The sequence below is a fragment of the Sciurus carolinensis genome, chromosome 2 (assembly GCF_902686445.1).
Source record: "Sciurus carolinensis chromosome 2, mSciCar1.2, whole genome shotgun sequence".
NCBI classification, from domain to species: Eukaryota; Metazoa; Chordata; class Mammalia; order Rodentia; family Sciuridae; genus Sciurus; species Sciurus carolinensis.
Window position 1 is genome coordinate 171,861,866 of NC_062214.1, and position 21,418 is coordinate 171,883,283.

General features: G+C 38.0%; 1 protein-coding gene across 15 annotated transcripts in view; it reads right to left on the bottom strand.

Annotated features, from left to right (window-relative positions):
* The window catches only part of Numb (NUMB endocytic adaptor protein), a 166,733-nt gene extending 150,399 nt beyond the window's left edge, over positions 1-16,334 (bottom strand). For 6 of the 15 annotated variants that reach the window (XM_047540334.1, XM_047540336.1, XM_047540333.1 and 3 more), the window contains exon 1: positions 16,237-16,328. The gene's annotated coding sequence lies outside the window, so the exon portion shown is untranslated. Of the gene's footprint in view, positions 1-10,149; positions 10,168-16,039; positions 16,191-16,236 lie in introns of those variants that run through there. The other 9 variants (XM_047540322.1, XM_047540325.1, XM_047540323.1 and 6 more) reach the window with 5 other exon arrangements.
* Positions 16,335-21,418: the final 5,084 nt, after the last annotated feature.

The following is a 21,418-nucleotide window of genomic DNA, read 5'->3' on the forward strand; positions in this document are numbered from 1 at the left end:
TAAACTATCATATAATGAATGTACATTCACTTATTCAACAGATACATGAACATTCCCATTCACCCCAAGTGCTTTAAACCATTCATGGTACCAATAATGATATCAAATCAGAAGAGAAGCCATAAAAGGTGTGATGAAGGAAACAGCCAAATATAAATTTTCATTTTCTTTGATCCCAAGTTCAAGGATATTGGCCAAAAACTCTAACATTCCCCTGGAAAATCAATCTTCTCTAAACCCAAACTAATGACACAGAATAGTTAGATGGTTTCAGTATGCAGACAATTCAGGATAAAAAAAAAAAAAGAAGAATTTTAACAACTACCATTCTTATGTCACAGGTATTAACAAATTACCTATGAATATCAAGTACTTAGGTACAACTTTATTATAATCAATTATTAGGTCAAACACTTTTCATCAATTTCACTCAGTTTGTTTCCAGGGGATTTTTGTTTGGGGGGGGGGGGTTGTTTTTCATATTGGGTATTGAACCCAGGGCCCTTTTACCACTAAGTTATATTCCCAAGTCCTTTTAATTTGTATATATTGAGACAGGGTCTAAGTTGCTCAGGGCCTCACTAAATTGTTGAGGCTGGCCTTCTGCCTCAGCTTCCTGTGTTCCTGGGATCACAAGTGTAAACCACCACACCCAGCAGGGGATGTTATCATAAACAATGACAATTAGAAATTTCACAAAGCTCTGAAGAATGTCTAAAAGTAGTTGTTCCAATTCTAAGGCTCTGTTATGGTTTAGAGAGAAACGACATCTTCTCTAAGAAAGCACTCAGTATCAACTAACTAAATTTCCCATTAATTCAGATAAAACTTTTTGGGAATATATGACAAAAGTGTTGGCAATAAAAAGAAAGAGACTGAAAAAGAAGCTATGTGCTAACTCAGAAATCCCAATTTAAGTCTGGCACGGTGGCACACACCTGTAATCCCAGCGGCTCAGGAGGCTAAGGCAGGAGGATTTCAAGTTCAAAGCTAGCCTCAGCAAAAGCAAGGCACTAAGCAACTCAGTGAGACCCTGTCTAAATAAAATTCAAAAAAGGGCTGGGATGTGCCTCAATGGTCAAGTGCCCCTGAGTTCAATCCCCGGTACCAACCCCCACAAAAAAGAAATCCCAACTTGGACCATCATTACCACATAATGATACGTTCTTAAAAGACAAAATCTATTGCATTGAATTTAACAGACTTTAGCACTGAAAGATAAGGGATGAGATCTGGAGTTAAACTACATGGGTTTGAATACCTGTCTCCACCACTTACTCTATGATGTTGGGAAATTTTTTACCCACTTGTTTCTGATTCCTTAACTAGAACATAAGAATAATAATCATACCTCATAGGGGTCCATTGTGAGAATTTAATTAGTACAAGTAAAGCACTTGAACAATTCCTGGTATATAACATTAGCTCCTGATACCATTATTGTCTTTATCATTTAATGCCTTACTATAGTTCTCACATGTGACTCAAATAGTTTCCCAACCAGATCATGCAATTTTAATGTTCCTAAACCAATGATTCAATATACCAAATTCAAAATATAAATTTGAATACAAAACACGGCCTGAAGTCTTCCATTTGTCCTTTAACTTTCAAAATTTCCATTAATACTAATCAATAGCAAATATTTACTTAATGCTAAGAAATCAATATGGATTATCACAATATGCAACTTCTAAAAAAATCTTAGAATAACTGATTTTCAATTTACCATTAATTACAAATTAATCTCTGATCTTAACAAATTAATGTCTAGATCTATATATAGTAATGAAATACAATGAACCTTTTATTAAGATATTTACATGGGCTGTGGCTGTAGCTCAGTGGTAGAGAGCTTGCCTAGCGTGTGTGAGGCACTGGGTTTGATCCTTGGCACCACATAAAAATAAACAAAATAAAGGTATTGTGTTCATCTACAACTACAAAAAAAAATTTAAAAAAAAAAAAAAAAGATATTTACAGGGCTGGGGTATAGCTCAGTGGTAGAGCACATGTTTAGCATGTGCAAGGCCCTGGATTCAATCCTCAGCACACACACACACAAAAACACATTTACTATCAACAGGCAAAAGCACACAAGCAAACGTTTGTTATTTTAGTCATCAGGAAAATGCAAATAAAACCCACTCTAAAACATCACTTCATAAAAACTAAAATGACTAAAATATTAACAACACAAGTGATGGCAAGGATATGAAGCAATTAGACTTCACATACTGCTGTTGGAGTATAAAATGATCTAACCACTTTTGACAAGTTCTTATAAAGTTAAACATGTACCCTGGGACCTAACAGTTCTACTCCTAGGTATTCACCAAAGAGAATAAAATATATGTTCATGAAGACGTAGAGGAATGCTTACAGTGATCTTATTCAAAATAGCCCAAAACTGGAAATAACACAAATGTTTATCAACAAGAGAAGTGGAAAAACAGTGTGATATATTCAAAAAAATGGAATACTGTGCCACCTAGGAAGTATCTGTTGTCTACGATGATAGAGAATCTTCTCTTCTGTGAGGCTATCTTATTTTCTTCAAATTTTTAAAATGCATTTTAAACAATCCTGAGTTGAAGATCATTTTGGTTCTGAAAACAACCTATTTTTTGTTTAGTAACTCACTTGAGCTTTCTTGCCATAATATAAACTATTGAGGAATTCTTAAATTAGTACTTTTGGAAGCAAACTAGTCCCAGAGTCCATGGTAGGAAACTCTTAAATGAATTTGCACATATGTTTTATTCCTATGCAAACTCATATCCATTTTCATCCTAACAAAAATGTATTTTCCAGAAATTCCCCATGTATAAAAAGAAGACTGGATTTAATTGACTACTATGATAGAAATAGTGACTTAGGATTAAAGATAAAGCCTAGACTTCAGGTAAACTGAATATTTGAACTGTAGTTTAAAGTTTGCAATATTGATTAATAAAAAAGCATGAAAATAAATGTATGAAACAAAAAAGGAATACTACTCAGAAATAAAAAAGAATGAATTACTGGTATATACACAAACATGAATGAATCTCAAAAACATGTTAAGGAGTCAGATAAAGCCAGGCACAAGAGCCAGGAGGATGGCAAGTTCAAGTACAACCTCAGCAATTCAGCAAGGCCTTGAGCAACTTTACAAGACCCTGTCTCAAAATAAAAAACAAAAAGGACTGGGGATATAGCTCAGTGGAGGTAAGGTGCCCCTGGGTTCAATTCTCAGTTACTCCCTCCCATCCAAAAAAAGAAGCCAAGGCGGAAGGGGCGGGGGGAGTATATGTAGTATGATTCCATTTCTGTGAAATCCAAGAACAGAAAATCATAAAAGTAGTTCATGAGAGGGAGGGCAAAAACTGACTTGATTTGAAAGAGACATGAGACAACTTTCTACAGGCTAAGTTACAGGTTTGAAGAATGTCCATCCTTAGACACCACCTAAGAATCTGGGATTACCCAAGAGAAAAATAAAGAATAGGAACAAGTAATTTCACTTAAAGGGACTACTAAAAGGTTAATGATTTTATTTTATTTTATTTTATTTGCTGGGGGTTGAACTCAAGGCCTCATTCATATTACATCTGTGCTCTACCACAGAGCTCCCCAACCCCAGCCCCTATGATCGTATTTTAAATGTTCCACTAGTGATCAAATATATACAAATTTTGAAACCAGTTACTCTTTTCTCCCTATCAAATAAGCACACATATTTAAATGATAATGATGCTGATAAGGTTGTATATTTTATTCTCATACACTGCTAATGGGAATATAAATTGGTACAACTTTGTAGAAAGCAATTGTTCCATGTTTCCTCTGTCTTGAGCCTTAGAAATGTTAATACACTTTAACTTGATAATTCCACTTACAACAATCTATTCTGTGAATATAGAAATGTAGACAAAGATTGCTAATTAATGATATTCACAGAAGTTTTTATTTATAACTGGAAATTAATAACCTAAATGTGAACAGTATGAAATTGGTTGCATAAATGGTAATATATCCACTAATGGAACATTCTTCAGTTTTTTCAAACTACTTTCAAATAAACATAATATTACAATGCATATTATATGTTATTTAAAAAGCAGGATCCAAAATTATGTATAGGCATAGTAAAAATATCCATGAGAAAAAAAAGAGATAATAAATGTTGGTGGATTTTTTTTTAATTCTTTAGCTTTAAAAAATCTTAATTGACCCATAAGAGTTGTACATTACTTATGGGGTATGTGTGACATTTTTATATGTGTATACAATGCACAATGATTAGATGAGGGTAACAGGCATATCTATCATCTCAAGCATTTATCATTTCTTTGTGTTGGAAACATTCAAATTCTTCTCTGCCAGCTATTTGGAAATAAATAAATAATTGTTAACCACAGTTACTCTACTGTGCTAGAGAACTTTAGAAGTTATTCTACCTATCCAATTATACTCCATGTCCCCATTAACCAGTCTTTTTCCACACACATCCCCTCTTTTTGAGGTGATTTTAAAAAATGAATTAGGGATCAATATCATAGAAACTTTTTATGAAGTACTTGGGCTTCATAAAAAGAACACAAGAGATAACTTGTACTAGCTAGGTCTACTGGGCAATGGGGGACAAAAAGAATATGAACATTCATTGAAGTAACACACCATAATCATTATTTCAGACCTGAATACTTAAGTTTAGTAAATGAAGTCAAAGGCCTTGAGGGTAAGGAAACAAATCTATAGTCAAGAAAAATTATAAAATTCAGTATAATGCAACCTGAACTAGAGAAAATAATTAGATGATTTTGTGATTTTCCACAGAACTGGGCTCAGCTCTTTTACAAAGAGCCAAAAGAAGGGAAAGGCACCACAAGAAGTCAAGCCAGCAACCTGATTTCCCAGGAAATTAGTTCTTACTTGGCAAAGAAGTGGCCCCATATTCTAAAAAAAAAAAAAAAGAAAAGAAAAGAAAACAGAATTCTTCAAGTAGAGATGAGACATGTAAACCTAAATACTCTGTAAAAAATGTGTGCTCTTTCCTCTTAAGATCTCCAAAAGAGAAAAATTTTTAAAGCCCAATTTAGAGTTAGATGTTCTATAAATAAAGAATAAGTTTCTCTCAAAATGCTAAGTAGGGCTCAGTGTGAGAGTACTTGCCTAGCATGTGCAAGGCTCTGGGTTCAATCCCCAGCACACACACACACACACACACACACAAAAAAAAAAACAGCCTGTATAAAGGGGAGAAAATATTTGTAAATCATGTCTGAAAAGGAATTTGTATCCAGAATATATAAAGAAGTTTTATAATTTACAATTCAATAAAGACAACTCAAATTTGTTAGGGGGCAAAGGTCTGAATAGCCATTTGTTCAAAGATATACAAATAGCCAATATGCACATAAAGATTCTGAATATCATTAGCCATCAGGAAAATTAAAATCAAAACCACATGAATTATGCCTTAATACCTGCTAGAATGCCTCTAATCAAAAAACAAATAAAACCTGGGGTGTTAAGCTCCAAAGCTCTGGGTTCCATTTCCAGCACCTAAAAAAAAAAAAAAAAAAAAAAAAAAAAAAAAAGGGAAAAGAATAAAAGAGAATAACAAATGGTGAGGGGTGAGGATATAAAGAAACCAGACCCTGAATTCTCACTGCTGGTGAGAATATAAATGGTGCAGTTGCTTTGGAGTTACCATATGACCCAACAATTCCATTGCTATGTAGTACCTCAAAAGAAGTGAATACATATCTGCGCAAAAACCTGAAAAACCTGTACATAGCAGCTTTATCTGAATAGGCAAAGTGGAAATCCAATATCTATTATTAGGAAAAAAATTGTATTTTAAAGTGTAATACATCCAGGGCTGGGAGTAGCAGCAGAGCATTTGCCTAGCATGAGCAAGGCCCTGGGTTCAATTCCCAGCACCATAAAAAAAAAAAAAAAATTTCACACACACACAATACATTCATATAATGGAATACTGCTCATCAATAAAAAGAAATGAATTAATGACATACAAAAAACATGGATAGATCTCAAATTAATTAGGCACAATGAAAAAAGTCATAACTCCTCTCAAAAAATATATATATATATACACACGAATCTGTTTATACCAAATTATGGAAAATGCAAATTAATGTATAATGATGGAAAGCAGACCCAGTAGGACTACAAAAAGTCACAGTAGCCAGGTGTGGTCGCACACACCTATAATCTCAGTAGCCTGGGAGGCTGAGGCAGGAGGACCACAAGTTAGAGGGCAGCCTCAGCAACTTATTGAGACTAAGCAACTTGGTGAGACCCTGTCTCAAAATAAAAAATAAAAAGGGCTGGAGATGTGGTTCAGTGGTTAAATGCCCTTGGGTTCAATCCCTGGTACCAAAAAAAGAAAAAAAAAAGGACAACAATTTTGGGAGTGATAAGTATGTGTCTTGCCTTGAGTATGGTATATGCATATATAAAAGTTCAACCTGTATACTTTATGCACAATTTCATTTTATGCCAATACACACAAGTAAAGCTGTCGAAAAGATGTACATGCTATGTTGGGGGAAGAAATATATATTAATGTTTCTGAAATGGTATGTTTGGGTAAGAAAAAAGTAAAAAGAATAAGCTAAGAGCTTTTACATATGGCAAGTATTTTTAAAAATCAAAATATTGTGAGCTGGGGATATAGCTCAGTTGGTAGAGTACTTGCCTTGCAAGCATAAGGCCCTGGGTTCGATCCCCGGCACCGGGGGAAAAAAAAAAAGTCAAAATATTCTGACTACTACTTAGTAATACCTGAGCAAATAGTGGAAATAACCAAAGCTACTCTGATTTCAGTATAGTCTTTAAAATAGAGATTTTAAAAATCTATCTCAATATTTATTTGAACAATGGAAGTATATATACACAGTGTAAGTTTAGAACATATTACTTTAGTATACAGATAACATTTGATAAACATAATAGACTGGAGAACTCTAACTGCAGAAAACATCTGCACCCAATTCTGCAGGTAACAAACTGAAAACTGTTAAAAAGGATAGTCAATGCCAAGGAAATACAATACTTAAAATATCAGCATATAAAATAGAAGTCCAATGAAAAATTTACCTAATATGTTCCATAGCTATACTTTGTAATCCAAAAGTTTCACAATTAGCTATAACTGCTAACCTGAGTGCTGATAAGAATTTACTATGACCTAAGAGCAAAATATAGCTGAATTAAAATATTCAAGTTTTTCCATAGATAACTAAAACTATGAGTCAAGAGAAATTCAAGATTCCTTTTCATGTCAAATTAAGTTTCATAGTACAACTTGATGTGCAATTTACAATCCCTTCAAAAAACACAGAAAAAGTTTTTATCTCCTACCTCCTCCACTAAAAATGTTGGATCCTTGCAACAGTAACTAACATTTATTGAGAATCTTTACTATGAGCTAAGCACTATGTTAAACTGTTTAACTTTACATGAATTATCTCATATAATACTCAAAGCAATTTATTTTTTCAGGTGATGAGACTGAATGAAGCTAAGAGTTCATTTACAAGGGACCTAGTGGCAATGGCGCACACCTTGCAAACCCTACTACTCAGGAGGCTGAGGCTGAGGCAGGAAGATCAAAAATTGGAGGCCTGCGTATACAACCAGTGAGATTTTGCCCCAAAATAAAATAAAAAATGGGCTGGAGTTGTGGGTCAGTAGTAGAGCAAGGACCTGAGTTCAATCCTAGCACCACAGGGAATAAAAAGAAAAAAAAGGAAGAAAAGATTATCAGTCATGTAAATGGACATTTGCAGTCTATTTTCTTGCCAATATTTTCAATACAGTACTTGGTAATGCTGTCACTGCAACAGTAAGACTTAACTATGATACGAAATATTGTTTCATACTGCCAATAAGAAGTAATTTTCAAAAATAAGAACGTATCGACTCTTCAAAATAGTTAACCTTTCAAAAAATTGAGTTCACTGATGAAATTTAAAGAAAATCTATTACATCATAAATATGATGGAAACTGTATACCTACTTTTCATCAGACAATTTAAAAGACAAAGTAACTTTTTAACAGCTTTCTACAGGTACAGATTCCCCCCCCTAGTGTTGGGAAATTAAACATACCAGGCATACTCTACCACTGAGCTACAGTTCCAGCATTTTTGTTGTTGTTGAGACGGGGTCTTGCTGAGTTGCGCAGGCTGGCCTCAAACTTGCAATCCTCCTGCCTCAGACTCCTGAGTAACTAGCAGAAAGATTTTTCTTTCAGCTCTGACCAAATTTTTTACTAAGGAAGATATAAGGCTTAACTTCTGAAACAAAAAATCTACTTCTACTTGAATTGTGAAGAAAAATGTTGTTTGAGATTTCTTTCTTACTACTTACGTTTTGAGTCATGGTCTAAACCTCAAACTAACCCCCCCAGACTAACCTCAAACTCCTGGGCTTAAGCCATCCTCCTGCCTTAGTCTCTCAAATAGCTGGAACAAGAGGCACAAGAAGATACCTGGCCCAACTTTTATAAAATGTATTAACTCTAGGGAGAAATAAGCTGATTCTAACTGGCATTTAGAACTAATTTAAAATCATTAATATCATTAAATGATTTTTATAATAAAATTAACATTGTTTTTTTCTAATAATAGGGTCAGTGGTTCCCACTATTAACAAAAAGTCATACTTAGAAGACGTAATATGCTAGAGATACAGCCTTTGGCCGCACAAGATTAGCCTCATTCCAAAATATGGTCTAATTCACCAATCTAAACCAATCACAAAAACAAAAATAATAAATGCCTAAAATCCATGTAAAGTTCTAAAGTCAACTGTTTTTCCTACATGCCATATTACTTATAATCACAGTATCTGGAATATTAACTTATCTTACAAAGAGATATTTATAGTAAGTCTAAAGTTGTTTTAATTATCAACAACACCATGAATGTAGTGCCTACTATAAGCAAAGCAGTGTACAAAATACTTTTAATTCTCACCATCAACCTAGTAAGGAAGATAGCATAAATTCCTCTTTACAGATGACAAAACTGAGTCTAAGAGAAGTTAAATAAACTTTACAATCAGTTTACTAATGATAAAGTCAGAATTTAAGAACTTGGTCATAAAATTATAAGCTTGGATTTTGTCTATTTTATCATGCTTTCCTCTGACTACAAATGGTATCTATTCCAATTTCATTATGTGGCAGTTACAAATATACTTCTGCATTCATCAAGATATTCTGTGGTTCTATAAGATCCTAGGTTAAGGATTAATCTTGATTATGGAATAATAGGAGCTAAAATTCCTGACAAGAGTCAATTCTGTTACAAGCAATAAATTATCCACATGATACAACTGAAATGTATCAGACATACGCGTATACACAACTGACCCAAATGAAAGCACTGCTAACTTTGACTTTGCCAAGGCCAAATGCATCCAACACCAACCTTAACTAAATTATAAATTTAGCTGGTTTCTAGGTCCTAGCTTCCCTGAATATATTTGTTCAGAACCATGTGATGTTCTACAGATTTCAATCCTGCTTCTTCCCTAATTAAATGGAAAAATTTAATTATCATTTTCAGAATCAACTATATACCTGTTAGTATAACCAAGTGTCCATAATTAAGATTTAGCTGTTACAGAGAATTTGAGACAGATTTCACTTAAAAGTATCTAAGGTAATAAAAGGGGAGAAATAAGAGTTTGGGTGGGAAGAGAAGAGAAGTCACTGAACATTACTTACTTATTTAGTAACTCCTTGATTAATCCATTCAGGATGACTAAGGGGAAGCCTGGTAGAGTGGTGCACACCTGTTATTCCAGCTACTTGGGAAGCTGAGGCAGGAGGATTGAAAGTTCAAGGCTAGCCTGGGCAACTCGGTAAGACCCTATATCAAATTAAAATGTTAAAAAGAGCTGGGGATATAGTTCAGTGGTAAAGCAGTTGCCCAGCATGTGTGAGGCCCTTGGTTCAATTCCCAGTACCACAAGGTGGAAAAAGAAAAAGGATGACTAGGGAGTCCCTTCCTAATCCTTTTATCCCCTGGGAGAAGACAAGTAGAAAGGCTTGCTCTAGCTATGGCTGCTGGGAACCTATTCCCAGAGTTTGCAGAAACAGAGTATTGCATCTTCTCTCAAACTCACATGCACAAGTCTAGGGATGTAGCGCTTGCCTTAGCATGCTGAAGCCCTTGGGTTCCATTGCCAGCACTGCAAAAACAAACCAAACAAAAAAACAAAAAACCCAGTGATAAATCAACATGGTCCTTCACAGTCTCTCATCCTCTAAGACTAGCACTTCTCAGTCTATTTACTTGCATTCTGACATTTTTTTGAGTGGAAGAAAACAAAGGAAGAGTTAAACAACAAAAACTGCAGAAAACTAAGAATAAGTCCATGGAAGAATGCTGCAAATAGGATCATCCTCCTTTACATATGTCACTCCAGGAAAACTGCCAAGAACCACTGACTTCTCTAGACATACTTCCTGCAGATTCTCCAGACTCCTCCTTAAGCACATGTCAGTATTCTCATTCTCTAGTTTTCCTTCTTTTTGCTTCAAGATCTCTAAGTGCATAACTTTATATTCTCCAAAGCATGTGGAAATAGTGTACCAATATTTAGTAACATCCTATTCATCATTATCTGTCTCACTTCTGAATATAAATCCTAAAGCCCTATATAGTATTTCTACCTATAAAAATGAAATTTACAATGTTATTCTAAATTTGGTTGCTAAAGGATTTATCACATGTCAAGATAAAAAAAAATATAAGATGGCAAAAAAAAACTTTGATTTAGAAAGGTTTTTTTGTTTTTTAATCCCTTTTTATTTTAGACAGGGTCTCAATAAATTGCTTAGGGCCTCGTTAAATTCCTAAGGCTAGCTTTGAATTTGTGATCCTCCTGCCTCAGCCTCAGGAGCCTCTGGGAAAACAGGCTGTGCCCTACGAGAATACATTATTTCATTTCTCTCAGTCCTTCAAGGAAATACAGAGTCAGAAACTTGCAGAATTAAAAGTCTTTCATAAAAATCAAAATCTATTAAACACAATATGTGTTTTAGAAAGTCCAAAATAAAATGCAGCTTTTCAATCACTCTATTACATAAAATACTTTTTTTTTTTTTTTTTTAAGAAATCCCGCCCCCCCAATACTGGGTATTGAACCCAGGGGTGCTCTACCACCCAGCACTTTTAATTCATTTTTCCTCCCCCCGACAGGGTCTTGCTAAAGTGCCCAGGCTAACCTTGAATTTGCAATCCTTTTGCCTCAGCCTCCCAAGTAGGTGGGACAATAGATGTGGACAAACACACCAGGCTGACGAAAGAATTCTTGAAGCAAGCTAAAAACCAGTTACAGAGGTTCTGCACTTTTCTATAACTAGATTTTTAGGCAGCAGGGGAGCTGGGCACAGTGATTGCACACCTGTAATCCTGGCGGCTCTGGAGACTGAGGCAGGAGGAACCTGAGTTCAAAGCCAGCTTCAGCAACTTAGCAAGGCCCTAAGCAATTCAGCAAGACCCAGTCTCAAAATAAAACATAAAAAAGGGTTGGGGATGTGACTCAGTGGTTAAGTGCCCCTGGGTCCAAACCCTGGCACAAAAAAAAAAAAAAAAAAAAAAAAAAAAAAAAATTAATGTATCGGTAGCTGAGGGCAGGAAGCAGAAAAAGCAGATCAGAAACTATTATAAAAGAAGAGCCAGGTGCCTGTAATCACAGAGACTCAGGAGATTGAGGCAGGAGGATCACAAGTTCTAGGTCAATTTAGGGAGACATTGCCTGAAAATAAAAAAATAAGAAATGTAGCTCAGTAGTAAAGTCATGGATTCCATTCCTGAGATGGGGGGCGGGGGGGGGGGGTGAAAAAGATAAGAATTCCCTGAAATAGAAAATAAACTTAATTAACTCATTAATTAAACTTCCATTTAAAAAATCATTTATCTGACTAAACCTTGGTAAGTGAAACCGTATCTCACTAGAATTAAGGACGCAGTTTCTTTGGGATTTAAAAAACACAACTTATTCAACTATAGATTAACAGATCTCACTGCAAAATGAGTTGAGCAATTAAAGCTATTCATAGATAAGTATGATTAAATTAGGGATGAATAAGTCAACTGAATAAAGTCCATTTATTAAGTAACCAAACTGCTCAATGTTCACATTTATGTAGAATGAACTTTTAGATTTTTTCCCCATACTTAAGATTTTACATTTTTCCATTACTTGGTATAGAAATGAGTGATCCATGTAAAAATACAATACCTGAAAGTGGTAGGGATAGTCCATTTAACTCAATGCAAGAAATCAAAAGCTTTTATCTTTGGAATGTTTGTGACACAAAAAAATTAATAAATTTGTTAAAAAAGAAAAAGAAAAACCTGCTTTTGCCTTTGAAATCAAATATGCAATGATTATATGCTTTCCAGCCTTCAAATAACATAAAACTTTTTTTAAAAAATAGAAATATCTGTAATAGAATTACATTTTTTAGAGGAAAAAATACCCAAAATCTTGATATAAAGCTATGGAAATAGTTTCTTCACAACTTCATATAACATTAATGAAAGATTGCATAATCTCCTGGATTAAAAATTTTAAAGAGGGCTGCAAAGATCTCTTTCAGTTTTCAACACTGCTCTCTGTTCTCATATTCTTTCAAACAGATCTAAATCAACTATCTTGTTTTCAAATAAACCATCTAGTTTTCAACAGAAGAAAAAAATCAAATCAAGTAAAGCACAAAACATACACATTCTTAATATAACTTTGAATAAATACTGTGGGTTACCTTTAGGTTCCTCAAACAAGTTAAATTTACAACATATGCCACAACCAGTTCACTCTCAGGGGAGAAAACCAATGAAACAAAAGCTCCTGCTTAATAAACAATTTTCTTTGTAGTTAAGCCTCTATCCCAGTGCATTTTGCTGTCAAGTATTATCAGTTTTCTTCTCTCTACAGCAAGCTAGAATCATATTGCCAGTTCCCTTAAAAATGTCTCTATGCATTTTGTATTAGGTCAAGAAAAAAGCCAAGAAAATCTTTTACATACTTTTACTTTCTAAAAACAAAAATATCTTTTCACTTCTGTTTTGAAGTGTTTTATTTTTGCTTACTTTACATACCTGAAATGTTCTCAAATCATTTCAGTGTCAGTTGTTTACTGTGAATGTCTGCATATACTTAGGGTTTTATTATTATTATTATTATTATTATTATTACTACTGTACACAATACTTTACGTGCCAAAAAAAAAAAAAAAAGGTAAACAAGAAGGCCCAAGTGAAACAAAAGTAAGAAACATCAATTTCTCTTAAGTCCTCAGGACAAAGATTCTCAATATCCCAAAATACTGAGTCAGAAGCACAACACAACATATAAAACCAACACAAGAGAAACCAAATCAGAAACCAAAAATATTTAATGTCCCATCATCTGAGATAGAATTACCATGTAAAGATCTATGAGTAAATAACCCAGCTCGTAGATATTAGAGGATTGCTTTTTACTATACTGCATGGCTCAAGAGTGTTTCAAACTTTGAATGTAAAAAATACATTTTACATCATGACCTAGCAAAAACATGAGAAGTTTCCCAAAATAATACTTTTGCCACCTGTACAAATGCTAGTTTATTCTGTTCTACTTCATTTTATTTTCTACATTGGCAAGAATCTGGAAATTTGATTTTATAAATTATTAATTAATCATGATCCACAGTTTTAAAAACATAGGCTTAATAAAAGGGTACCCTGGGGCTGAGGGTGTAGTTCAGTGAGCACTTGCCTAGCATGTCTGAGGCCCTGAATACAATCCCCAGCACCAAATATATTTAAAAGGAGTGGGGGAGGTCACTTTTTTTTTTTTTAATAATAGGATCCTTTTTTGCAATTTGCCTCTAGTTTCTTTTGCAGGATGGGCAGGTATTTTAAAGCTGCTAATTATTACTATTTCCATAAAAGCAAGTAGTTCTTTAAGTACAGTCCCTTAACCAACATAAGCATCACTTGAGATCAATACAAACTCCTGGGCCCCACCCCAGAACTACTGAATAAGAAATCCCAGGTGGAGCCCAGCATGGTGGCACCTGCCTGTAATCGCAGCTACTCAGAAAGCTGAGGCAGAAGGATCACAAGTTCCAGGGCAGCCTGGGCAATTTAGTGAGACCAGTAGTCAAAATAAAATAAAAAAGGGTTGAGAGGTGTAGCCCAGCTCAGTGGGTTACCATACACTTAGCATGCTCCAGGTCCTGGGTTCAAATCTCAGTACCACAAAAACAAACAAAACAGGGCTGGGGAAATAGCTCAGCTGGTAGAGTGCTTGCCTTGCAAGCACAAGGCCTTGAGTTCGATGCCCAGTACCGCAAAAACAAACAAACAAACCCCAGGAGGGGCCAAACAATTTGTAATTAGTAAGTCCTCCAGGTGATTCTGAGGTAAACTAAAGACTGAGGATCTCCACCTTAAAGACCTCATGTCTTTATCTATCAACAATCCAGTTCACAGTGCTATGTGCCAGTCACTAGTCTAAACGTTCTAAAAATACTAACACATATAAAAAAAATTAAAATAAAAACCTTATTAAATAAAAACTGTTAGTAATCGCGGGTAGCCTGACACCATGGGGCATGCCTGTAATCCCAGCTACTCTGGAGGGTGAGGCTTCTGCTCCCTTCTGGCTCCCTAAATTCCAGGCCAGCCTGGGAAATTTTGCAAGACCCTATCTCAAAATAAAATTTTATCGAAAGAGGGATGTTGCTCAGTGGTAGAGCTCTTGCCTGTGTCGCATGTGGCCCTGGGTTCAATATCCAGCACCCAAAACCAAAAGACTATTAGCATCTCTAGTACACAGATGAGAAAACCGCAGAGTTAAATTGATCAAGGTGGGTGGTGGAACTAGAATTGAAATTTATTTTCAATTTAGCAGGGTATGCCTATCCTCGTCATGAATATCCTCTTTCTGATCAAGTCCCCAGTTCCACTCCCTTAGTTCGGTTACTCCTCTCCTTTCCCCTCTCAAATTCTCCATCCTGTCAGTATCCTTATTTTCTAGTATTATGGCTGTCGTCCTAAAACAAATTTCTAAAGCAGTGAGATGCAAGTCACTTAACCTTGCTTACCTGCTCTCTGGTCCTAGAGGATATCTTAGTATTAATTATGAAGCTGAAGTTTCTAGTCTTTCTGCAGACCTTAGAACCTACTGCTGACACCATCCTTAATTTCGCTTATCTACTGTCCTGGCTAGCCTCCACCGGACCACTACTCTTTTCCTGCGCAACTTTCTCGCTCGCTCGCGGTGTCTACTACTCCCTTCCTACAGGGAAATTACTCTTCTCCACCCACCTCCATACCATTTTGCTGGAGGGAACTTCCACTTCCCAGCTGAACCTCACCCGAGTCTCAAACCCGATCTACTCCTCGAGGACTTCTTTCCTGGTGTCCCGGAGATCTTCAGAACCACCAGCTGCCGGTCTAGCCCTGGGTCTCTGGTCCCGGACCAGCTGTGGGGGGCAGGGCGCAGCGGTTCCTCCCCCCCGCCCGCCCCGGCGGTTCAAGGTCTCCGCGGGTGCGACCCTCGGAAGACCAGCCACTCCCCACCTCCTCAGGGTCCCTTCCCCTTCGGACGGTCGCCTTTCTCAGGAGGGCCCCCACCCCGCTCCGTGCCTTTCCTCAGACTCCCCACTCGGACCCAGGCCGCCCCCTGTCACCCCGGACCCCGGCAGTCCTCGGGCTCCTCACCTCCCTTCTCTCTCCGACAGGGGCCACTCCCAGTTCCCTCGACCCCCATCTCTGGCCGCACCCGCTGCTCCCGAGCTTTCCGGGTTCCCCTCGCACTCCCAAGCTGTCCCAAGTCACCCCGCCCTCGGACTGGTCACCCCGGGTCACCCCCTCTCTGGGACCCCAGCCGCTACCGTCTCCTCAGGGAGCTACCCCTCACACAGTCGCCCGCAGTCAGTGCCCCGACCCGAGCAGCGGGACGTCCCAGGGGACCTCCCGGCCTGACCAGCTAGTGTCCGGCGCCTGCCTACCTTCCCAGTGCGAACTCCAGGAACCGGGCCATTCTCCCACCAGCCCAGTCAGGGCGAACTCGCCTCCGCCCTGGCCCCGGCCCAGACCCGGCCCGTAGTGCAGGCCCCCTTCCTCCGGCCTCCGCCTCCGGAGCGCTGAGCTGGAGTTTCCGCCCCACCTCGGCCTCCAAACCTGAGAGCCGGGTTTCCGCACTCACCTGCAGCTGCCCACGACCAACTCCGGCGCGGCTGCCTCTCTACCTCGGCCGCCAGTAGCCACCAAGCGCCACCACCTCCCCCATGACAACAGGCCCACCCTATATCATACTTCCAACCTATCCATTGGACCGTGGGGCGGCGGCTCTCTGCTACAATTGGTTCAACTTACCCGCCCGTCATCCCGTCTTTACCGCCCCTTTTCCTGGACCGTGTATTCGCCCCCGCCCGGACCTGGCGAGCCCTAGACCAAGCTTTATTTGTAATTGGTTGATAGTTGGGTAGTTCGAAGTTTTGATAGGCTGCTGGAAGTGTCTGTTAAGTTAACTGGCAAGGGATGTGACCACCAGGTTGGTTCAAGCTTGTGCAGTTTGGTTGCGCAGTAGAAAGCAAAGAAGGGGCAGACGCTCACATCCGATGTTACTGGGGAAGGGTTAACTCTTTGTTGTGGAGTTCATTCTGTAAACTCTTCCCTTTCTCCGACTCCCTTCCTACAAGTCGAAGCTTATCAGTGCCAACTTACTCATAGAGGTAACACTTGCAAAACACCTATACCAGAGGTTGTGTTTAAGAAGTATTTCTAATCCCTTGGAAGAAAGGTACTGTAGAGATAAATTTCCCCCTTTTCTTGAGGTCCCAGTGCTCCCAGTTTCCTTGAAGTTCTTTCCTTGAATCCCCTTGCTAAACGGCAGAGTGCAGTCTTTTATTTAACAGCAAACAGTCCACTTCAGTTACAATTATATAAGTCGTCAATAAACTGAAGTGTAGCCTTGAGAGTTCTCCAGCTTCCAGACCCACTCCTAGAGGGCTTCTGACAAGTGACCAGCCAGTCATCAGCAAGTTTTGAATAATCGGACCACATTTTACCCTTGTGGATGCTCTGGAAATGAGAATTCCTCCCCCAACCCCTTCCACCCTTGCTTGTTTTTTTGTGTTCAGCAGTTTTTAAATAGTCTGCTATCTACGTGTCAGATACTTTAAAAGCTTGTCTTTTTTCCTAAACCTCTCCTCTTCCTAGCAGTCTAAATTAGAGCCATTGAATGAATTGCAGTGTTTGTTTGTTTTTTTTCTTTCTCTCTCTCTTGGCACAATGCACAAGAATAAATGATTGCGTTTTTTATTCATTTGGGTACAAATCACAGTAGGCATTTTTGAGAAATCTGGTGTTGCTATAAAAACTCTTGTGCTCCTAGAAATATATTCATCATTAGCTTTTTTGCTTTTCTTTTTCATTTCCACCCACTTTTCCTGCTCCGAAAAAAAAAAAATAATACTGTCCTGATTACTCTTTGAATTTCTAAATCAGATTTAAATATACCTTCCTCACATCTCTACCTATACACTAAGCAAATCTACAGTCCTTGAAACATAGACGAAAATGGTCAAGTATCTGTTCTCCTCACAAGCAGTATTTTATGATTGGGATCTTTCTGGGGGACCAAGAATCTGGACTTTGGAAATTGTGTACTTTGCCCCTACCTTCTTTCTGCTAACTCTTTGTCCTTATCTATTCTATTTACTAACCTATCCTTTGCAGAGCAAGCTACATGGAAACTAAAACTGTATAGTTTGTTATCCTGAAGAAAAAACAAACTACTTTCTAGCTTATATTTTTAGTCAAATTTAAATTACACACGTCTTTCATCAAACCAAGTGGAAATTATTCCTCCAGTAACTATACAGAACAATAAAGTGTCTTTTCCTAGTTATTTTCCGGAACCTTACTCCCCCTTTTCTCATCCTCACCTTCCAATTTAGAAATAACCTCCCATTCAATTCAGTGACTCAGAAAAAAACCATAAAAGGAAAGTGAAAAAGCCAAAATAACTTCAGAAATGTCTGAATCATTTAGTTGAAGGAAAGATCAGACATTGACCGTGATAAGATGGAAGTCAAGAGGAAAGCCTGAGCTAACATCCCATAACAAAAGCAGTAATATGCAAATGTGAAGATGTCCAAAGGAAACATTAGTGCATTCTTTTACACAGCCTTTTAATAAATCACCAGCAGCTTTCTTCTTTAACCTTGGCAGTGTGCTATACTACCAATTTTAGAGCAAGCTAGAAGGCAATTAATGTCCTGGCAGATAGGAAACAATAACGTCATAGAAGGGAATGGCCATTATTATGGTACTTTGAGTAATAATGGCTCTTGCACAGCCACAGTGACTAGGTGCCATAGAGAACATAGAATTAGGCCAGTCTCACTAAGAGGACCTGCCATCTAAGTTTAGGAACTCAACAAAATTACTATCACAAAATGTGGTGAAAAATTGCCACAAAGGTCAGTTATTCATTCTGATTCAAACACTTTTAAAAAAGCCTTTTATAATGCTTTTGCTCATACATGTAATATATTTCTATGACTGCCATTCTTTATGAAAATCAGTTAAGAAAGAAAAGGTAAAATAATATATAAACCCAGTAAAAGGGAAAACCTTTTTAAAAAAAAGAAATGTTTATAAAAACTTGGAACTAACAGAAGTCTTTTGTGTTATCAAAGACTGTCAGTACTGAAGAGATTGTTCCTTGAACCATACATTTTGAATTTCTATGCACAAGGTAAAACTGTAATGTAATTACTCCATCCAGCTTCTCTTTTCCTTCCTGTGTTCTGTGCCTCTCCTGACTCTCAGGGCCCCTCTTAGAAAGTAAGAACACTGGAGTCTGGGAGTCTGCAGCTTTGTGTTGTATGGCAGGCTGTGGAGGTGGCAAAGATGGTATCTGTTCAGAGCTACTGGAGCAAGACCAGGATGGCAGGTATATATATGAAGGGCAGAAAATAACCTTTATAAATCCAATTAAGTGGAAAATGGAGGATTCAGAGACATGTCCCAATATCTAAAGAGTGATATGGGTGTTTGGGGCTTTTGTGAGTAGTGATGTTATTTCTTCTCCAGCTCTCTTTTCATAATGTCACTTTGCAAGAGAGCAGAATCCAAATCTCCTTTCATATCTATTTTAGTCCAGAGAAGCAAAATCTCACCATGGAAAAGTTCTATTTCTTATTTTTGGAATCTCCCCCATGCTGCACCACCGCCCCCCACCCCAGTATTCTATACACAATTCCAATTCCAACTGGATTGGAGAAATAAACAACTGATGGAGAAGAAAATCACTCAGAAACCAGACAAGGGCCAGAGCTGTCTGCCACTAGCGTTGGAGGCAAGCCAAGATACTGGATAAGAGATGGTTTCCTGGTTAGGGATCCCAGAGGGTGGAGGCAGAAGGGATCAGAGAGAAGGGAAGTGGGAGAGAGAAAAGAGAGGAGAGAGAGAGAGAGAGAGAGAGAGAGAGAGAGAGAGAGAGAGAGAGAGAGAAAGAGAAAGCCAGGAAAGAAGAGAAGAAAGAGAAAAAGAGAGACATTGGGCCAGGAAAGTAGAAGGTACAGAAAGCTAGAAAGAGAGTCCAGAAGCCCAGCTTGACTGCTGAGCCAGCTTTGAGTCCTGCTCCCGCCCCTCCCTGGCTGTGGACTTTACACCAGGTTGCATAATTGCACCGGCAAAGCACAGTGTCTGCCACTGGTAAAAGGGGAAGTGTGCCAGGGCTCCAGCCTATGGGACTGTTCTCCCGACACCTGGAAATCCTCCCTGAGTTCAAAGCCTGCTGCTCTGGCACCAACGCAAGCTGACAAGGAAGGATAGATTCATGCAGTCAGCCAAGGAGTGTATCTTCATAAAGGTGACCACTGGCAAAAATAAAAAAGAAGAAAAAGAAAAAGAAAAAAAAGAAAAACTCTGACTAAACAAAGGGAGACTATTGGGAGAGGATATTTTTACCATCCCAACCCGGGAGCTTCCAATATAAGAAAGTGCCAGACTGCTTTCCACGCTGGAACAAGGCACTGTGGTTTCAAAGTTCAAGGCTCTGTTTCATGGATAGGAAGAAAGAAAAAAATCGATGGAAAGGGTTGTTCTTTCAGTCAGAACCATTTGCTCTCTAATTCCAGGGCTTTTGTGACTTCTAAAGAGTGTACGGTGCTTTCTTATTTCTAAATGCATTTACTTTCATCCTCAAAAATAAAAACAAAAACAAAAAACAACACCAGGAGGCTGAGGCAAGAAGATTGCAAGTTCAAGACCTAAGCAACTTAATGGGACCCTGTATCAAACTAAAAAATAAAAAGAGATAGGGATGTGGCCCAGTGGTTAAGACCACTGGGTCCAATTCCCTGTACCAAAAAAAGAAAAGAAAGGGCATGTTCCCCCCTCAACCCACCTTGCATATTATAAGTAAGATGACTTCAGGGCTTATAAAATAGATAGGCAGTTAGCTCTTAGCTTTGCCATTGTGCTATTGAAAGGAGCCCCTAGTTACTATCACCAGATCTATGGGTGGACCAGCCATTCTTCTGCAGCAGGGAGTGGGCTATACAAAGTACTTAGCACCATTTAAATTTCGTTCGCTGGTTTACATGCGCACAAAGAGTTTCCTGGAAACGTGGCTACTTTCCAAGGATTTCTCCTAGTAGAATGCCTTCTAGAACTCCAGTGACCCAATCACTTGGAACCTCATCAAAAAAGTAGACTCAAACACAGACTCTCAAACCTGATGCATTAAAAAAAAAAAATATATATATATATATATGTATGTATGTGTATATATATATATATATATATATATATATATATATATCCTTTCTCTGCCATTTACTAACTGTAACTTTTAGAAAGTTAATTGATCTCCCTTGGCTTCACAAAATAGGATGTGTTTTAGCTATCTTTTGCTGCCTAACAAATTCCCCCACAATTTAATAGCTTAAAACAACATTAGGCAAGCATGGTGGCCCACATCTGTAATCCAAGTTACTCAGGAGGCTAAAGCACGCCAATCACTTGATCCCATGAGTTTGAGACTAACTTGGGCAACATAGTGAGACTCCCATCTCAAAAAAAAAAAAAAAAAAAAAAAAAATCACAGCATTTATTATCTCAAAGTTTCTGTGGGGCAGAAATCCTGTGATGGCTTAGCAGCGTTCTCCAGCTCTGGGTCTTTCACAAGACTGTGGTCATTGGAAGGCTCATTTGAGATGAATCTGCTTCCTAGCTCACTCACATGATTGTTCATAGGATTCAGTTCCTCACAGGCTTTAAACTAAGCTCTTGGGTCCTTAGGAGTTGTTGACTGGTGGCCTCCCTCAATGCTTTGCCCAGTGGGCCTTTGCACAGAGCTCATTGCAACATGG